Here is a 16,838-nt window from a genome sequence, read left to right on the forward strand (position 1 = left end):
GCAAAAGGGACTTTGCTGATTTGATTAAGTTAATGAACCTTGAGGGGGTACAGAAGTCTAGATTATCCAGGTGGGCCCAATGTAACCACACAGGCCCTTAAAATATGAGAACACTTTTCAGCAGAGTTCAGAGTTTGAGGGATATGTGCCTATAGAAGAATGATCTAAAAGAAGAAATACTGCTGGCCTTGAAGCTGGAAGAAGGGGGCCACGAGCTAAGGAGTGTGGGTGGTTTTAGAGCCTCCAGAAGAAATGCAGCTCTGTCAACACCTTAATTTTTAGCCAGTGCAATTGGTGTCAGATTTCTAACCTACAGCACTTTAAGATAATAAATGTGTATTGTTTTATGGTACTACATTTATGGTAACTGGTCACAGCAGTGATAACAGACTAATTCAAAAGAAATCAGATTAATTTTATGCCTGCAAGGGACTCATAAATTATGTAAGGTAGGATTTTCCAAACCGTTTCATAATCAAATATATTTGAAAAAGTTGTACATGGTAGCTTTACCTTAAATAGTCACAATAAACAATAACAAAGAATAATAGAGAAGCCCTGCAGAGGGGAAATTATAACTCAGAGTACCTCCGAAATACATTTGCTATAATCTCACCTCCTTTTATTTTATTTTTTTTCAGACCATCTCTTCATATCGCTCGAATTCCCCAAAATATAGCTGGGACATACTGAACTAATTCCATCTGCTCGGAACCTGAGGCCCAGTGGGAAGAAGTGACAAGCCAAGGTGGCAGCTTGGCAACACAAAGACAGAACTCTGGCCTCATACTCTCCATCTAGAGTCCCATCCAAGATGCCACTTTGTCTCATTGTATCTGCATCACAGATAATGGCAATAACAAACGGATGCAGCCACAGTGGGTTTCTTAAGGTCCAGACCTAGCTTAACATGACTTGGTTTCCTAGTGCCAGAATTTATGAAAGTTAGATTTTTGGTGGGAAAAGAGGGTATCAGGTGCAAATCAACCCAACCAAGCTCCTAACAGATCATTTTTTTCTACTCCATAATATCAAAAACAATATGGCTGCTTTAGCCCTGAATATATTTTATTATTTAAAATAAAAGCATTCAATAAACTATTGAAAGTTCACTAATTTTATATTAACAAGAATAATACAATACAATATTTCCCCACAGTGATTTATCCTGTTCCTAAAAATGCCTAATTCTGCTGCCAAAGACTATTTTCCACAAATTCTAGTTCCCATAAATGTTAGCTTGAGAAGGAACAGAGAGAGACAACCAAATGCCATCATCTTCCTTCATAGTACTTAATGCTTTCTCCACATTTCCATTTCCCACTGCCTGTTCCAAGAGCTATGAGCCCCTTGTCCTTTGATGTTTTTCAGATATGCATAATCCTCATCCTTTTTCCAGGACACACAAATGGAACATTTTTTCCACCCCTCGGGTTTTTATAATAATAAAGATTATGACTAATAAACATAACAACTTTGAACACTTATTTTTTGCCAAAGACTATGCCAAGTTTATCACATTAAGAATCTCATTTAATCTTGACAACAACCAATTGAGGTAAATATTACTATTAACATCTGTATTTTACAGATGAGCCAAATGAGGCAGAGAACTTAGGTACTTTGGTTTAGGTCACATAAAAAGTGGCAGAGCCAGAATCTGAATATAATCTGATTTAGAGCTAGGGCCTTCTACAAGCACTAGCTCAGTAGTCCTCTACTGGGGTGATTCTGCCACTCAAGGGACAATTGACATTGCCTGGAGACATTTTTAGTTGTCACAACTGAGGAGGAAAGTGCCAGTTGTGGTGGGTGGAGCCCAGTGATGCTTCTCAACATCCTATAGTGCTCAGGATGGCCACCACACCAAAGAATGATCCCGCCCTAAATACCAATAGTCCCAAGATTTGGAAACACTGCTCTAACCTAATGTCTCCCAATGTCAGGGCATTCTGAATGGGACATTTTTGGTAAGACATGCAAGTGACTCTCACTTCCAGGTTAGAATCCTCCATCTCTACCTGGGAAAGGAGGTTATCTCAATCTGGAATGGATGGTACTTAGAGCCACAGAGTCCATTTGGTGCATATTATCATAGCATTGATTTACTCAAAAATTTAAGTTGGCATCCTGGGACACTAGGTAATTTTATCTTTTTGTCCCTCGGGGGATACATGAAAGAGGCACTAGTTCACCAGAGAGTGACTGAAAGAGCCAGAAGATTCTGGTTCTTGTTAGTCTTGCCTTGTAGTCAAGAAGACACAATAGTAGCATCTGCGTCACAGATAATGGTAATAGCAAAGGCATGCATCCACAATAGGTTACTCGGGGTCCAGATCTAGCTTAAAACTCAAATTATTTAGGCCAGGCTTGGTGGCTCACACCTGGAATCACAGCACTTTGCAAGGCTAAGGTGGGAGGATCGCTTGAGCCCAGAATTTTGAGGCTGCAGTGACACATGATTATACCACTGCATTCCAGCCTGGGCAACAGAGCAAGACCTTGTCTAACAAAAACAAAAGTCAAATGTTTTCAGGAGCAGTTATGCCATATCTACTCAAAATGTAATTGTGAATGCCACTTGACCCAGCAATTCTAATAGCTAATTTATAGAAATATTTGCAAAATGTGCAAGATACATTTGCAGAGACATTCACTTCAGTACAATATCTGATAGCAAAAAAAAAAAAAAAAAAACCCAGTCACCAATAAAAACAATGGAAATGTGAGCATATGTTCACCAAAATATGTATGCTACCATGTTCATAGCAGCATTATTCAAAACAGCCCCAAGCTGTAAACTATCCAAATGTTCATGAAAGTAGACTGACTAAATTGTGGTATATAACATAATGGAAAAATATGCAGTAATGGGAATGAAAAAACAAACTCCAACCACCTAAAACAATATAGATGAATCCCAGAGACATCATGTTTAGTGAAAGAAGTCTGACACAAAAGATAACATGCTGTAGGATACCAGTAATGTAATGTATAAAACCAGATAAAACCAATATGTGATACAAAAAGACAGAATAGGCTTTACTTCTGGGGAGAAGTGACTGGAGGAGAGTCCAAGGGATCCCTCTGGGGTGCTGGTCAGGGATGTTTCTTCATCTGACACAGTTGTGTTCACTTTGCAGAAATTCATTAAGTTGTAAACTTATGTGCACTTTTCTACATGTGTATTATACTCTACCAAAAAAAATATGTATTAAAACTTATCACATATAATTAATTTTGTTATCTATAGTTATATACATATATGTTTAAAGAAACATAAAAAACCTAAGTGTCCATGAGTGGGCAACTGGCTAACTAAAGTATGGGATATCTATTCAATGGAGTTGTGGGCAGTCATGAAAAAAAATGGAGTAGCTCTCTCTGAATAAATTTGGAAATATATCCACTATATGTAATGCTAAACAAAGAAGTTACAGAACACAAGCTATGGATATAAATGTTTATTATAATTTAACAGGGAGATCTGAGGTTATATCCTCAAATGGCTATTAGTGGCTATCACTTGAGGATGGGATTTGTAGGACTTCGACATTCTACCTAATAAATTTTTATAATGTTGGAATTTATTTACAAATATGTATTATGTTTGTACTGAAAGAAAAAAGGACATTTAGAAAATTAAGATGAACAAAATATGTCGTAAGTTTAAGATTGTTATTATTTCATCATCCATGAAGATTAGGGTTTCTGATGGGTGAAGGAAATGATAATGGAATAAACACAGTGTCTTGCCTTCAGGGTTGCTAACGAAACCTATTGACGGAGGTCACTTTGGTTTGTTGCTGGCAATCTTAACAATTGTTTCAAATTAGCACTTATTTGCTGGATTGCTCCACATTCAAATCTAGTTGTGGTGTGGCCACGACAAACAGGATTCTTGGCCACACAAAGAATCTGTCTACAAAATGGTAAAACAACTAAATTTGTTTGATTAAATGAACAAAACCATATACTCAGAGGAAGGAAAAATTAAAACAACTACACCCAAAGTAACAACTCAGATGGGTGGTTCATGAAATGCACCCATTCATTAAATCAACATGTTAGCAGCCTAAAGTGGACTCTGTGAGAGATTCAACTGCAATGCAATACTCCTGAATAAATCAAGAGACCATAAAAAACACTTTTTTTTTTGTGCCCATCATTAGCAAATGTTTTCTGAGTGCTGTGGTTCTACCATCCTGCTAAAACTCTGGGGATGTGATACCGCCTTTATAATTGCAAATATCATTGTGTTGAGTGTTCTTAATTCCACCCATGACATTGAATGGAAATTAGAAAAAAATCCACTCGTTTAGGAAAAGTTGATAAACTACAACTTTTCAGACACAGTAAAGGCCTGACAGATGAAACAATTCACAAGGCACAGTAAGTTGTGTTTAATGAATCTCAACCATGGTTACACATTATATTTGATCAAAACAGAATTTCTGGAGGTGGCACCTGGCCATCAATATTTATAAAACTCCCCCAGCTGATTCAAAAACATAGTAAGAATTGGGTCCATTGCTTAAACCAAGTAAATCAGAAACTAGATAGAATGGAACTCAGACAAAAATATTATTTAAAAGCTACATGAATGGTTCGAAAACATAGTCTATGTTGAGAAACTGCTTCTACATTTATGTTACAGATGAAGCTGGAGGTAACACTTCAAGAAGCGTTTTGTAGGCTCAATACCACCTGTCCTCATCTTGTACGGTTTTGTTAGAAAATGATCACAAGGTAGTATTCTACCTGGTAACCACGTTACCAGGTTTCAGATGTTTTACATAAATTGTATCTATGTCTCCATGTACTCTATTTACATCATTTCATTTGATTCCAACAACAATCCTATACAGAAGGTAATATGATCCCCATTTTACACATGAGGCCAATAAGGCTTGGCAGAGATTCAGCATCAATCCCTCAGTTTCACAAAGTCAAGTTTCCACAGCCTATATAGTCATATCGTGCTCTATATGCCTGAAACCAGTGTACCAACCAAAGAATGTTTTCTGAGTATCTATTATGACCTAAATTTTGTTCTAGGCACTGAGGAGATGGAGAATAACTATAAGATAGGATCTTCTGTAGGACACAGTTTACAGTCTAGCTGAGAAGGTAGTATCAGTTGGCCAAGTTTGGAGGATTTTGCATGAAGATTTCTGAGTTGGTAGGAGATTGGTCCTGACTAGATTCCTTCCAAGATTTTTCTCTATGACACACATTTTTCTGGGGAATAAAAGTAAAATTATTTGTGTAGGAGGCACAATAATGGCCCCCCCAACATGTCCACATCCAAAGCTCAAAAATATGTGAATATGTTACGCTACCTGGAAAAGAGGAATTAAAGCTGTAGATGGGATTAATGTTGCTAATCACATGATATTAAGATAAGGAGATTGTCCTGAATTATGTATATGGGACGAATATAATCACAGGAACAACTTATATGTGGAACAGGGAGGCAGAAGGGTCAGTGTCAGAGTGATGTGATGTGAGAAAGACTCACCAGGCCATTTCTGGCTTTGAAGATGGAGGAAGGAACCATGAGCCAAGGAATGTGGGCAGCCTCTAGAAAATGGAAAAGTCAAGAATAATGATTCTCTTCTACAGTCTCCAGATACCATGATTTTAGCCCAGTAAGCCCCATTTCAGACTTCTGACCTGTGGAACTGTAAGATAATAAATTTGTGTTGTTTTAAGCTACTAAGTTTGTAGTTATTTATTATAGCAGCAACAGGAAACCAATACTATCACTTCCCAATTTTTGAAGAGGGAAATAGAAGGCTGAAGAAGGAGAAATGTAGTGTTCACCCAAGCTATCATATCTGTAGTCCAAAATTTTGATCCCTTTATCAGGACTACTAAATGAGAATCTGCCTTTCAACAAGATCCTGGCCTAGTAATGTGATTTCTAACAAGCTCCCAGGTGCTGCTGGTCTTCAGTGGTTCTCCAATTTAAGCACTGAAGTTCATCAGAATCACGGGGAAGCTTGTTAAAATAGCACAGATTTTTGGGCCCTACCCCAAGAGTTTTGGATTATGTAGATGTAGGAGGGGCCTGTCAATGTGCATTTCTAACAAGTTCCCAGGTGATACCAATGCTGCTGGTCCAGCCACCACACTTTGAGAGCCATTGCTTTAGATGACACTAACAAACATGTAAGAGGAAGGAAGTGACACTTATCATTCAACTAAAATCCATGATGGGACCTCATTATTAACTGACATTTTATTAGCAGGTGAGTGATCTGCTTAACACTCTGTACTTAATGTATTTGCTCTGTGAAAAAGGCACCACAGAGCCCCGGGGTTTTGGGCAAAACTTGTGAGCAAAAATAGCCACATCTTTTGGAACACCAAAGTATCAAATCCATAGATGTATTTCCTTAAAACCCAAAAACACACTTTTATGTGTATCTGTATTTTTTTCTTGCAGCATTCCCTATGGCACAGCTGGCAACTGTAGGTATTGACATGCTTCACATCCTATAAGACAACTTGAGGCACGGGGAATTTGCTTGAGCAAGGTATCCCAACCTCAATGCTACTGACATTTGGGGTTGGATAATTATTTGGGGGTTTGTCCTGTGCCCTGTAGGATACTTAACAGTATCTCTGGCATCTACTCACTAGATGCCAGGAACATCCCAGTCCCCCAGTGGTGGTGACAGCCAAAAATGCTTCCAATTATTATAAAATGTACCCCGAAGGGCACAATCATTCCTGATTGAGGATCACTAGTTTATCTGATTCTCGTGCACGTTTTTACAAAAATGTAATAGATCTGGAAAGAGATCGTTGAGTCCCACAGCACACCTTGGACAGGACATAAGATTTCTGAATTGCTGTTTGGTCAGATAATGAATTCAAGCTGATCCATATCATGCTGGGCCTTCTGTAAGCTACTGAGTGGGGAACAGATCTTTCCAGATGAACCACACACAGATTGTTTTTTCCAAACATTTTGCTCTTACTCAAACGTGACATCCCGTCATATCACGCAAGAGCTGATCTGTGAGACTCAAACTCCCTCGTAAGTTCTGCCTATTCCCCATCCTAAATGCCAGGGTGGGAGAACAGGTAAAGGAGATAATCTTAAAAATATGCACAATAAAAATTTTGAAAACATCTTTGGAACATGTATTTTAAAATAAATGTAAGTCAGCTTGAGTTTAAGAGACTCGGTAATATCCCTGATAAAAACAAGAGTTAAATTCTGCAATTGCTATAGTCCATGATAAATAAAAAGGAAATGTACATTTTGTCTTTACAGGGAAGCCGCTATATAATGGCAACCTACTTGTAAACACAATCTGGGTTTCCTAACTTGCATCTGATAGTAATGCCATACACAGGGCATCCAGTCCTAGAGGGTCAAGGCTGTGCAGTCTAAGGCAGTTTGAGAGAACACTTCCTTTAAACTGAGAACAACAAACAAACCAGTTATTATCTCAATCACTTTGTGATTCTCACTGTGAGCAGGAAAGATCCTAAGAACTAGAAAGGACCATAGTCATGGTATCTTTAGCCCATTTATTTACAAATGGATTTACCAGGGAAAATGAGAGCTTCCTTCACTCAGACTATTCTGAAAAGAAAAGGGGTCACACTTATAAACTGACTTTCTGAAATTTACATATTTCTAAAGCCCGTATGCTTCCTTTCTTTCCTCCATTCCTGAGACTAAGTTAGATTAGTAGGGTATGATCAAATTGTGATTGCCCACTTGTTTTCGTTAGCTACGGTATAAATCAAATTTCATGCTTCCTTTTGCTGCTCAAGGGGTGTTTATAGTTTGCAGAGTAATGTTAAAGTTGACTTAAGTAAGGCTCTTTGAGAACCATTAATTCTTACTGTTGTAACATAAAACAGCCCAAATCCAAATTTAGACACTTTTTGAATTATTGACACCATGATTCCAGTCCTTTATAATAAAGGTAAAGACCACTAGCATATGCCGTTATTTTAAAATAACAATTTCTACCTTAATTTTTTTTAATTTCCATAAGTTTTTGGGAAACAGATGATATCTGGTTACATGAGTAAGTTCTTTAGCAGTGATTTGTGAGATTTTGGTGCACCCATCACCCTCTATCTTTTTTAATGACCTAAAAATGAGTGTTTTCCCCACTATTGTGTTTTCCCCAGCTATTGTTTGAACGATAACTTCATCTAAATAAAAATTATGCCTCTTGCCCCTAGTCATCTCTTTCTTATTTTCTAAAATGAATCACAGACTTTTGGAACTCAGGGTCCAAAGTTTGGACCTTCACAGATCCTGAAATAGTTGGTTTTCAACAGCAACCTAGGTCCAGGCACCCACCTCACTTTATATCCTCCTACACCTAGCTCAGTTCTTAGGTAACTGTAAATCTGTGGGTCTCAAATGGGGGCGAATTTACCCCCTCACTACCCTACGAAACATGCGATGTCTGGAGACACTTTTGGTTATTCACAACTTAAGACAGAGGGTGTTGTTGCTGCTAACGCCTAGAAGGTAGGGGCCAGGGATGCTGCTAAACATCCCACAACAAAGAAGTATCTGGCCCCAAATGCCAAGAGTGCTATCAAAGACCCATTTTCCAACCATATGTTGTATGACTCTATTTCTATGAAATGTTCCAAACAAGCAAATCCATAGAGATAGGAAAGACTGGTGGTTGTCTAGGGCTAAGGTGAGGGGAGTGGGAAGTGACTGTTAACGGGTATGGGATTTCTTTTCAAGTGATAAAAATGCTCTAGACTATGGTGATGGTAGCAAACTAGGTCAATATATTCAAAATATACTAATATCCACTCAAGTGTACACTTTAAACAGGTGAACTTTATAGTATGTGAATTATGTATCAATAAAATTATTAAGATTCTTTTTTATAGACCTTTCATTAAATAGATTTATTTCTTACTAAACAAGAGCTTATACTGTAGAGCAGTTTTGAATAGCTGTATGTTTCCCTGGAGAATATTCTCTGGTAACAGTTTTTGAATGCAACCCTCTATTTCATAGGAAAAACATTATGTTCTTTATTTAACACTAACTTATCTATTTCCAGTTGTTCCCATAATGTTATCATTTGATCTGGGACCCTGAGATATGTCTCATTCATCTGTGAGCAAGTGGGTAAAGAGTGTCTGAGCCAGGGCCAGAGCCCAGGGGTCTTCCTTCTGCTCTGGCTCTCAATGTGATGTGAAGACAGCCAAGTCATCTGACTGCTTTGTGTTTCTACTTCCTCATTCTTGACACAAGTCTCAGCTTCCTGATGAACTTTCCTGTAGAAACTCGAAAGCAAGCAAGGACAGTGGGTACAAATGCTCAGTGCTTCGCCACTACCGATGGGACACAAGTGGAGTTTCCTGTTCAACATTCAAGGTCTCTCTCCCCAGGAGCCATCTGTCACTGCCATTTCTCTACCTAAAACCTCTGCTGGGGCCTAGCTGGTCTCCTTCTGTACATTAAGCATGCTCTGTCCATTCTCGTTTCTCTTTCCCCCAATGACTCAGCCCTATGAATAAACAGCCTCTATGTCTATCCAAACCCTTCACATCTCCAAAGCCCGAAGCCCTTGGTTCACAATGAATAATAGAAATTACTTTAGGCAAGGAATTCTACATTTAATTGCTAAGATCATGGAAGCATGAGAATATGTCACGTTTTTGACTTCAGCTTCTATTATGCCCTCCACCTTCCACCACACCAGCAGTACTGGGTTCCTGCCAGCTAGCTAACACATGAGGCCACTTCCATGTTCGTGCCTTTGTGCTGATTCCAGAGATACTCAGGTGAATGCCTCACCTTCTTCAAGAAATTGTTTCAAATTGACCACCCTATTGAAACATGCAACTCAGCACTTCTAATCCTTCTTAGCTGCTCTTATTTTTCCTTTTCCATAGGATTTCTTTTCTTCTACCATATTTATTTATTACATCCATTGTTTATAGTTGCTTTCTGTGAGACCGTGAGTGGGAGTCTTTGCGTGTTTTAATCACTGATGTAAAACATAAACTTAGAATATAGTCGGCATGTGTGAGGTGACCAATAAACATTTAAACATGTAAAATGCTTAGAACCACAGCTGGCAATAAAGGTTAGTTTCATCTTCATCATACTCATCACCATCAACTTTATCATTTTGGGGTAACCCTTACAGTATTGTTCTGTACCATTACACTGTGTTTAGCCTTTTATGTATCTATATTTTACATAATGTATAAAGGCTGCAAATTTTTTGAGGGCCAAGACCATGCTACATATATTTGTTAATATGTGTCTTAAAAATTTAAGATACAATTCACATACCATAAGATTCATCACTTTAAAGTGTACAATTGAGTGGCTTTTAGTTTATTCACAAGATTGTGCAAACATCACCACTATCTAACTCCAGAATATTTCTATCATCCCAAAAAGAAACCTGGTGCTCATTAGCAGTAACTCCCCACATCCCCCTTCCCTCAACGCCTGGCAATCATGAATCTACTTTCTGTTTCTATGGATTTTGCCTATTCTTGGCACGTCCTATTAGAGTCATACAGTATATGGTGTTTTATGGCTGGCTTCCTTCACTGAATGTAATGTTTTCAAGGTTCATCCATGTTGTTGTATAGATCAGTGCTTCATTCCATTTTATGGCTGAACAATACTAAAAAACAACTACTCATCTGTGTATGTTTCCATTGAACCTCAGTAGCAAAGTCCAACTTACTTTGATGTATTTTATCAAATAAGCAGGAATAAAAATGCTTGTTTTTACATTACTGTCCTACTTCTTTTAACACAGATGTACCATTTTCACTGCTGACAGTTACCAGTTAATTATAATCCAAGCAACACACTCTCCAACTGCATATAATTTCCCTTGTTGAAAATTGTTCCACCTGATATTTAGCAAATTCCTATGGACTTTTCAAATTACAAGCTGTAAGAACTCTTACCGTGAATGTTTATATTATTAAAATATTTCCTACTCATGATTTAAAAGAGCTCTCTAACTAAAAAAATCAAGGTTTTGTTTTTTTGTCTTGGATTTTATGTTCAACATTTTTCCCCCTACGAATGAACACTGAATATACCCAGGGCCTATGCAAGTAGCACTATCACTTACTGATCTCACTTGCTGAACATGAATGAGAAATATCATACTCCAAACTTCTTGTGTTTCCCCTAGATTTGTTGTATTCACAGATTATTTAAAAGAAATAAATTTAAATATTGGCTACCCAGAGATTTTCAAGAAGGAGTCCCTAGATAATTACTGTTAGTATTCTGGTGAATATCTCCCCAAATATAAGGGAGAGCAGGGAGGCAGGGAGAGAAAAGATTACAGAAGGGACCTTCAAAAATCTATTTTTCCACTCAACGATGTGTCACCAACATCTTTTTATGTCGAGAAATGCAGAGTGACATTCTCATCTTGAATGCTATCTGTGCCATAATAGATTTAAATCAGGCCCCCTATTGGTAGACATTTTGTTTTAAATGTTAGTACATAGGCCGGGCACGGTAGCTCATGCCTGTAATCCCAGGACTTTGGGAGGCCAAGGCAGGCAGACCATGAGATCAGGAGATCAAGACCATCCTGGCCAAAATGGTGAATCCTGCCTCTACCAAACATACAAAAATTAGCTGGGCATGGTGGTGTGTGCCTGCAATCCCAGCTATTTGGGAGGCTGAGGCAGGAGAGTTGCTTGGACCCAGACAGCAGAGATTGCAGTGAGCCTAGATTGCACCACTGTACTCTAGCCTAGTGACAGAGGGAGACTCTATGTCCAAACAAACAAACAAACATTTCTATCTATTTTATATGTCCTCTGAAGTAGCATGCACTGGCTGTAATCTTTCCCTGATGACTCAGTGTGTACCTATCATTTAATGCACAATCACTGCAGAAGCAGATCATCTAGGACTGAAGCGGTCCTATATACAGTTAATATGTAACTTCCTGATTCAGCCAAAGAACCATTGACATACACTACAGTATCGCTACTTTCTCTCTCCTCCTTCCTCATCCTTCTCTTATTCACAATCACAGACATGGCTACAAAGTGTATTAGGTTTCTAATCGTAAGGACAATTTGCCCCAACACTCACTCCCAGCATTCTCTGCTACAACTCAGAGTGGAAGATTCTTCTAGACCCTGTGAGTTTGACAAATGGACCACTGTCCTATTTCTTTTTGTACTCCAAAGCCAATGGTCATGTGAGGTATACACTAAATGCTTAATAATGGCTGTTGGAGTTAGACCATAATTCTGATCTTTGAGGACTATGTTGTTCAGGGGCTGGTGACCCCAGGGCCACCTCTCTTTACTACAAAGATGTTTTCTTTCCTTCTGCTTCATTATTAAGTTTCCTTTCTTCTTTTCAGGTCACTTATGGCTTGCTGAGCCTGTCACCACCTGAAATTACTATCACAATGCATTTGCCTCTTCTTTTATGTGCCCTACTTCTAGGGCTAAATTGATTCTAGAAGCACAGTAAACTAACAACAACAACAGCTTTATTATAGTAAGCAAATAAACTCAGTCATAAATAAGAAAAAATCAAATTTATCTATCATAGTATATTTGCTTGGAGTATATTACAATTTGAACTAACAGGTCAGAGCCAAATGTAATAAGGATATTAGGATAATAGATTCTAGCACTTTTACAGCATCTCCCATTTCAGGTACTTATCAGAGGTCATTTGCACAAAAAGTCCACAGTAGCAGTTGACAGCAATGCTGAATTATTCATCTTAGCTATTAAAAATGTCCATCTAAATCACTGTAGCATTTCTTTCAGAATCCACCTTTTCTATATTTTCAATGTCATGGATAACTTTTCTACATTTTCATCAATTAATCAACAATTTTATCTAGCAGTTACTTTGTTTTTCTAGGTACCAAAGAGCTCCCAAAAAAGTATAAGACACAATACCTGATTTATAAGGGTTGCAATGAGGTCAAAGTTACAATGCTTATCGGAATTAATTGGTGGTTTTGTGCCTAACATCTGAAGAGCATATAACCCCAACTCTACCCCAGCAAGAAACTATCCTAGAGAATGTTTTCTTATTAGTAAACATCTACAGAGAAAATATTTAAAAGTTAACTTTGGCTCCAGCTACTTAAGAATGCTTACTGTTGAAATTACTCTAGAATATTGGACAACCCTGGGCATGCTTTAAAAGAAGACTCAAGACTTGAACTATTATAGATGATAAGAAAGGCTTTTCAAACTCATAATACCTGACTTATCCAAAGACCACCCTCATATGCTGAGTGCTGTTGAAACCGAGGCAGTAAGCCAGGGGAGGGGAACCGCAAAACAAACCAAACACGCTCCCAGCAGTCAAAAATAAATGTCACAAAACTGAAATTCCTTTGCTTTTCTCACAGGTGAGGCCCTCCCAGGCCAGCCCCACTTAGAGTGTTCCTTTACTTGCAGTTCACCCATACTTCTAACAAGCTTGGGCATGTGATTTTCTTGCATATCATAAATTAGAAGCAGCAAATTAGAAGGGAAGAAGTTGCTAGCATAAGTACTGTGGGAACAGCAAGACATAATGGGATGCAAGTCAAGAAAAATAATACCTGCTACAAAAAATGAGCAAAATAACTATTTTATGAAGTCAATTTATTAATAAATAAAATAATCGCTTATAGGAAAAATATTTCAATTGAAATTTCATTTTCCTCAAAAACATTCAGCAATTTTTAAGCTGCGTAAGTGGGGCCTAAATTAGTGGAAGAGATTTCAAACAGAGATCCATATTTTAATGTCCTATGACTCAGGATATGCAGTAGGGGAAAATCAATTATTTCTATAGAATTGGCCATCAAAGCTTGTTCAACTGTACATGGTGAATTAGCAGTAACTCATTATCCAGTGGTCCAGAGGAATTAATGCCACATTAAGGAAGCATCTTGTTGATCATTATGGCAAAATATATCATCCACTCATCCTTAAAAGGTGAGAAAAAGTAATGAGATCAATCTTTGTAAAACTACAAAACTACTAGTAATAAATCAATGACTTCATTAGTAGAGATTACCCACACTCCAATATATGTAATTACATAAAATGGGGGAAAAGACTGAAAGTAAACATAATGTGATCCACATTTTCCTTCCTCTCCCTTACCACCTTGCTATACACCCCTGCCAGTCATCCTAAGGTCCATTTTGCAACTTCCTTCAAAGGGAATCCTTCTTGTCTCCATTATAAAATTCACCAATAAATATATTCATAAATAAATGCAAATCCTGGGCACATTTGGCTTTTAGAATCATATTCTATGTTTGTTTTCATGTATAAATTTTGCCTGTTATAATCTTCCACTTCCTTCTTTGCAATCTCTCTCTCCCTGATTGGAAGGTGTTACCTTTCTCTGCAACATTCATCTCTACTAATTTATCCCCAAAGATCATCTTGGAATCTTATTTATTAGCATTCCTTAAACATTTACCATATGCCGGCTGACAGGGTTGGAGAGAATAATAAATAGCCTTCCATTTCCCCAGAGATGTCACTCATCTTCTTTTCACACTAATTCCCTGAATTAGGTTCTATTATTATTCCCAATCTACATATGCAGAAATTGAGGCTCAGACAGGCTGTGATTTGTATATATACATATAAACACATATGTATGTCCGGGCATGGTGGCTCACGCCTGTAATCCCAGCACTTTGGGAAGCCGAGGCAGGTGGATCACGAGGTCAAGAGATCGAGATCATCCTGGCCAACATGGTGAAACCCCGTCTCTACAAAAAAAAAATACAAAAATTAGCTGGGTGTGGTGGCGCGCACCTGTAGTCCCAGCTACTCGGGCAGCTGAGGCAGGAGAATTGCTTGAACCCAGGGGGTGGAGGTTGCAGTGAGCCGAGATCACGCTACTGCACTCCAGCCTGGCGCCTGGCGACAGAGTCAGACTCTGTCTCAAACACACACACACACACAGACACACACACACACACATATACAAACTTTAGAAATATTACTTGAGTATTCAAAGAGATTCAGGTATAACATCAACTGTATCTGGGTAGATATTCAGTATCTCCTTTATTGATCTAATATTGATGGACAACTCATCAGTTAGCTCCTGTCACTAATTACAAGTTTGCTCAATTACATCAATCTAATTGATCAAATTCCAGAATTAAAGAAAAACAAAAACAAAAACACATGGTATACCAAGGTAGAGTGGTAAGACACACATGAATTTAATAGCTAGATCAGACGTTCTTTAACAAAGTGAATAGCTTTGGTTATTGTTTAGGGAATGGAGAGGCTGCTGAGAACATGGAAACTAGCCAGACAGTTAAGAGGCTCTGAAAAAGATAGAAGAATTTGGGTTTGCCTGTATGAGAAAGTGAGATTGAGCCAGAAGGATGTGGGCAAAGAAGGGCCACCATACTGAGAGGCTGAGTTGCTCTGTGAGATGGGAGGGACAGGACAATCGTCCCTGTGATATGAGTTTGTTTGTAAAGAACAAAATATACTTTTAAATGTGCTGTCTGGTGTGCACTCATTGCCCTGTGCTTCAGATCATCAGTAAAAGTTTTGCTACTGCAAGAACCTTAAGTTCTTGATTGTTTTTATGGTAGATGGATTTCAGGATGGGGCCAAGAAGGGGCTTTGTCCGCTGTTTTGGTGGACACCAGAGTGGTGATAAAGGAGCAGCCAAAGGGAACAGAGAAAATACCTTCAATGAAAGCAGAAAATAGAGCAGTGGTGATCCTGAAAGTATAATTCCTCAGAGAGATACTAGAGAGCTTTGGATTTTTACCAGAATGGGAATTTGAATCAATTTATCCTGATCTGAAAGGGCCGGAAAAATCCTTGAGGATATCCAGATTACATTAGAGAATCTGAACCACCTAGGTTGATTTTTGTAAAGAACAATGTTGTATGCTAGAACTGAGGAAAGGATGATGGCAGAGCAGCTTCTTAAAAATAAATTTGAATATATCAGCATGTGCAGTCAACTAATTTGCTGACTTCAGAATAGCCTGATGAAGCTCCTTGCCTGTTAAACCTATTATTGTCCATAATGAAAGATTCCATATGAACTAATCACAACATACAACCTTATGTCTGATCATAGCTTCTAAAAATTCATGATACAGGGATTTTTAGTTATACTCAACACATTTTTTCCTTCAGAAACCGGATTGGTTGTTTTAGATGCCGTGACTTATATAAAATAAGCTCATAGTTGGAAGAAATCTAAAGGATCAAGCATCCCTGAGTTTCAAACAGAAACTTCCACTGAATACATTCAAAGGTATGTGGATTTTATTTCTAATTTGATATTCTTTTTATTGTGCTTCTTTCTCTGCATTGTTTTTAAAAGATACAAATATATTCTACATTTCTAATACTATATGCCATCAATAATTTTTAGTTGGCCCATAATTAAATTAGACTCTGATTACTGAAATGATTTTTTTTTCTTTTTACTTTCTAATGCAACAAAGTGCTTGTCTAATTCCAAAGCTCTTTTGGGGCCACATTTCACAGTAAAATATTTATTTTAATTACCGATTAAAGTAAAAATAATACTTTCATAGGCTGTGATCTAGTACTTTGAAAAGCTTTTTATTTAATTACATAAAACAGAACCATCAATGAAATGTTTTCTCTCATTAACCCAAACCCAAAAAAAAAAAAAAAAAAAAAACACAAACAAACAAACAAACAAAAAACAAATTTAGGAGGCAGAAAATTTCAGTGTACTTTTCATAGACAGCATTATTCCATGTAATATTCACTTCCTATACAAAATTTAAGGTCTTTCTTCTGACGATTTTCTAAGTTAGTCAATAATTTGTGCC

General features: G+C 37.7%; 1 protein-coding gene across 1 annotated transcript in view; it reads right to left on the bottom strand.

Moving 5' to 3' along the window:
* ARHGAP6 (Rho GTPase activating protein 6) overlaps positions 1–16,838 on the bottom strand; it is a 539,651-nt gene that overhangs the window by 139,475 nt on the left and 383,338 nt on the right. The gene's annotated exons all lie outside the window — the stretch shown is intronic.

Source organism: Sapajus apella, unplaced genomic scaffold (genome assembly GCF_009761245.1).
Source record: "Sapajus apella isolate SASKATOON/1434 unplaced genomic scaffold, GSC_monkey_1.0 scaffold17, whole genome shotgun sequence".
Taxonomy (NCBI): domain Eukaryota; kingdom Metazoa; phylum Chordata; class Mammalia; order Primates; family Cebidae; genus Sapajus; species Sapajus apella.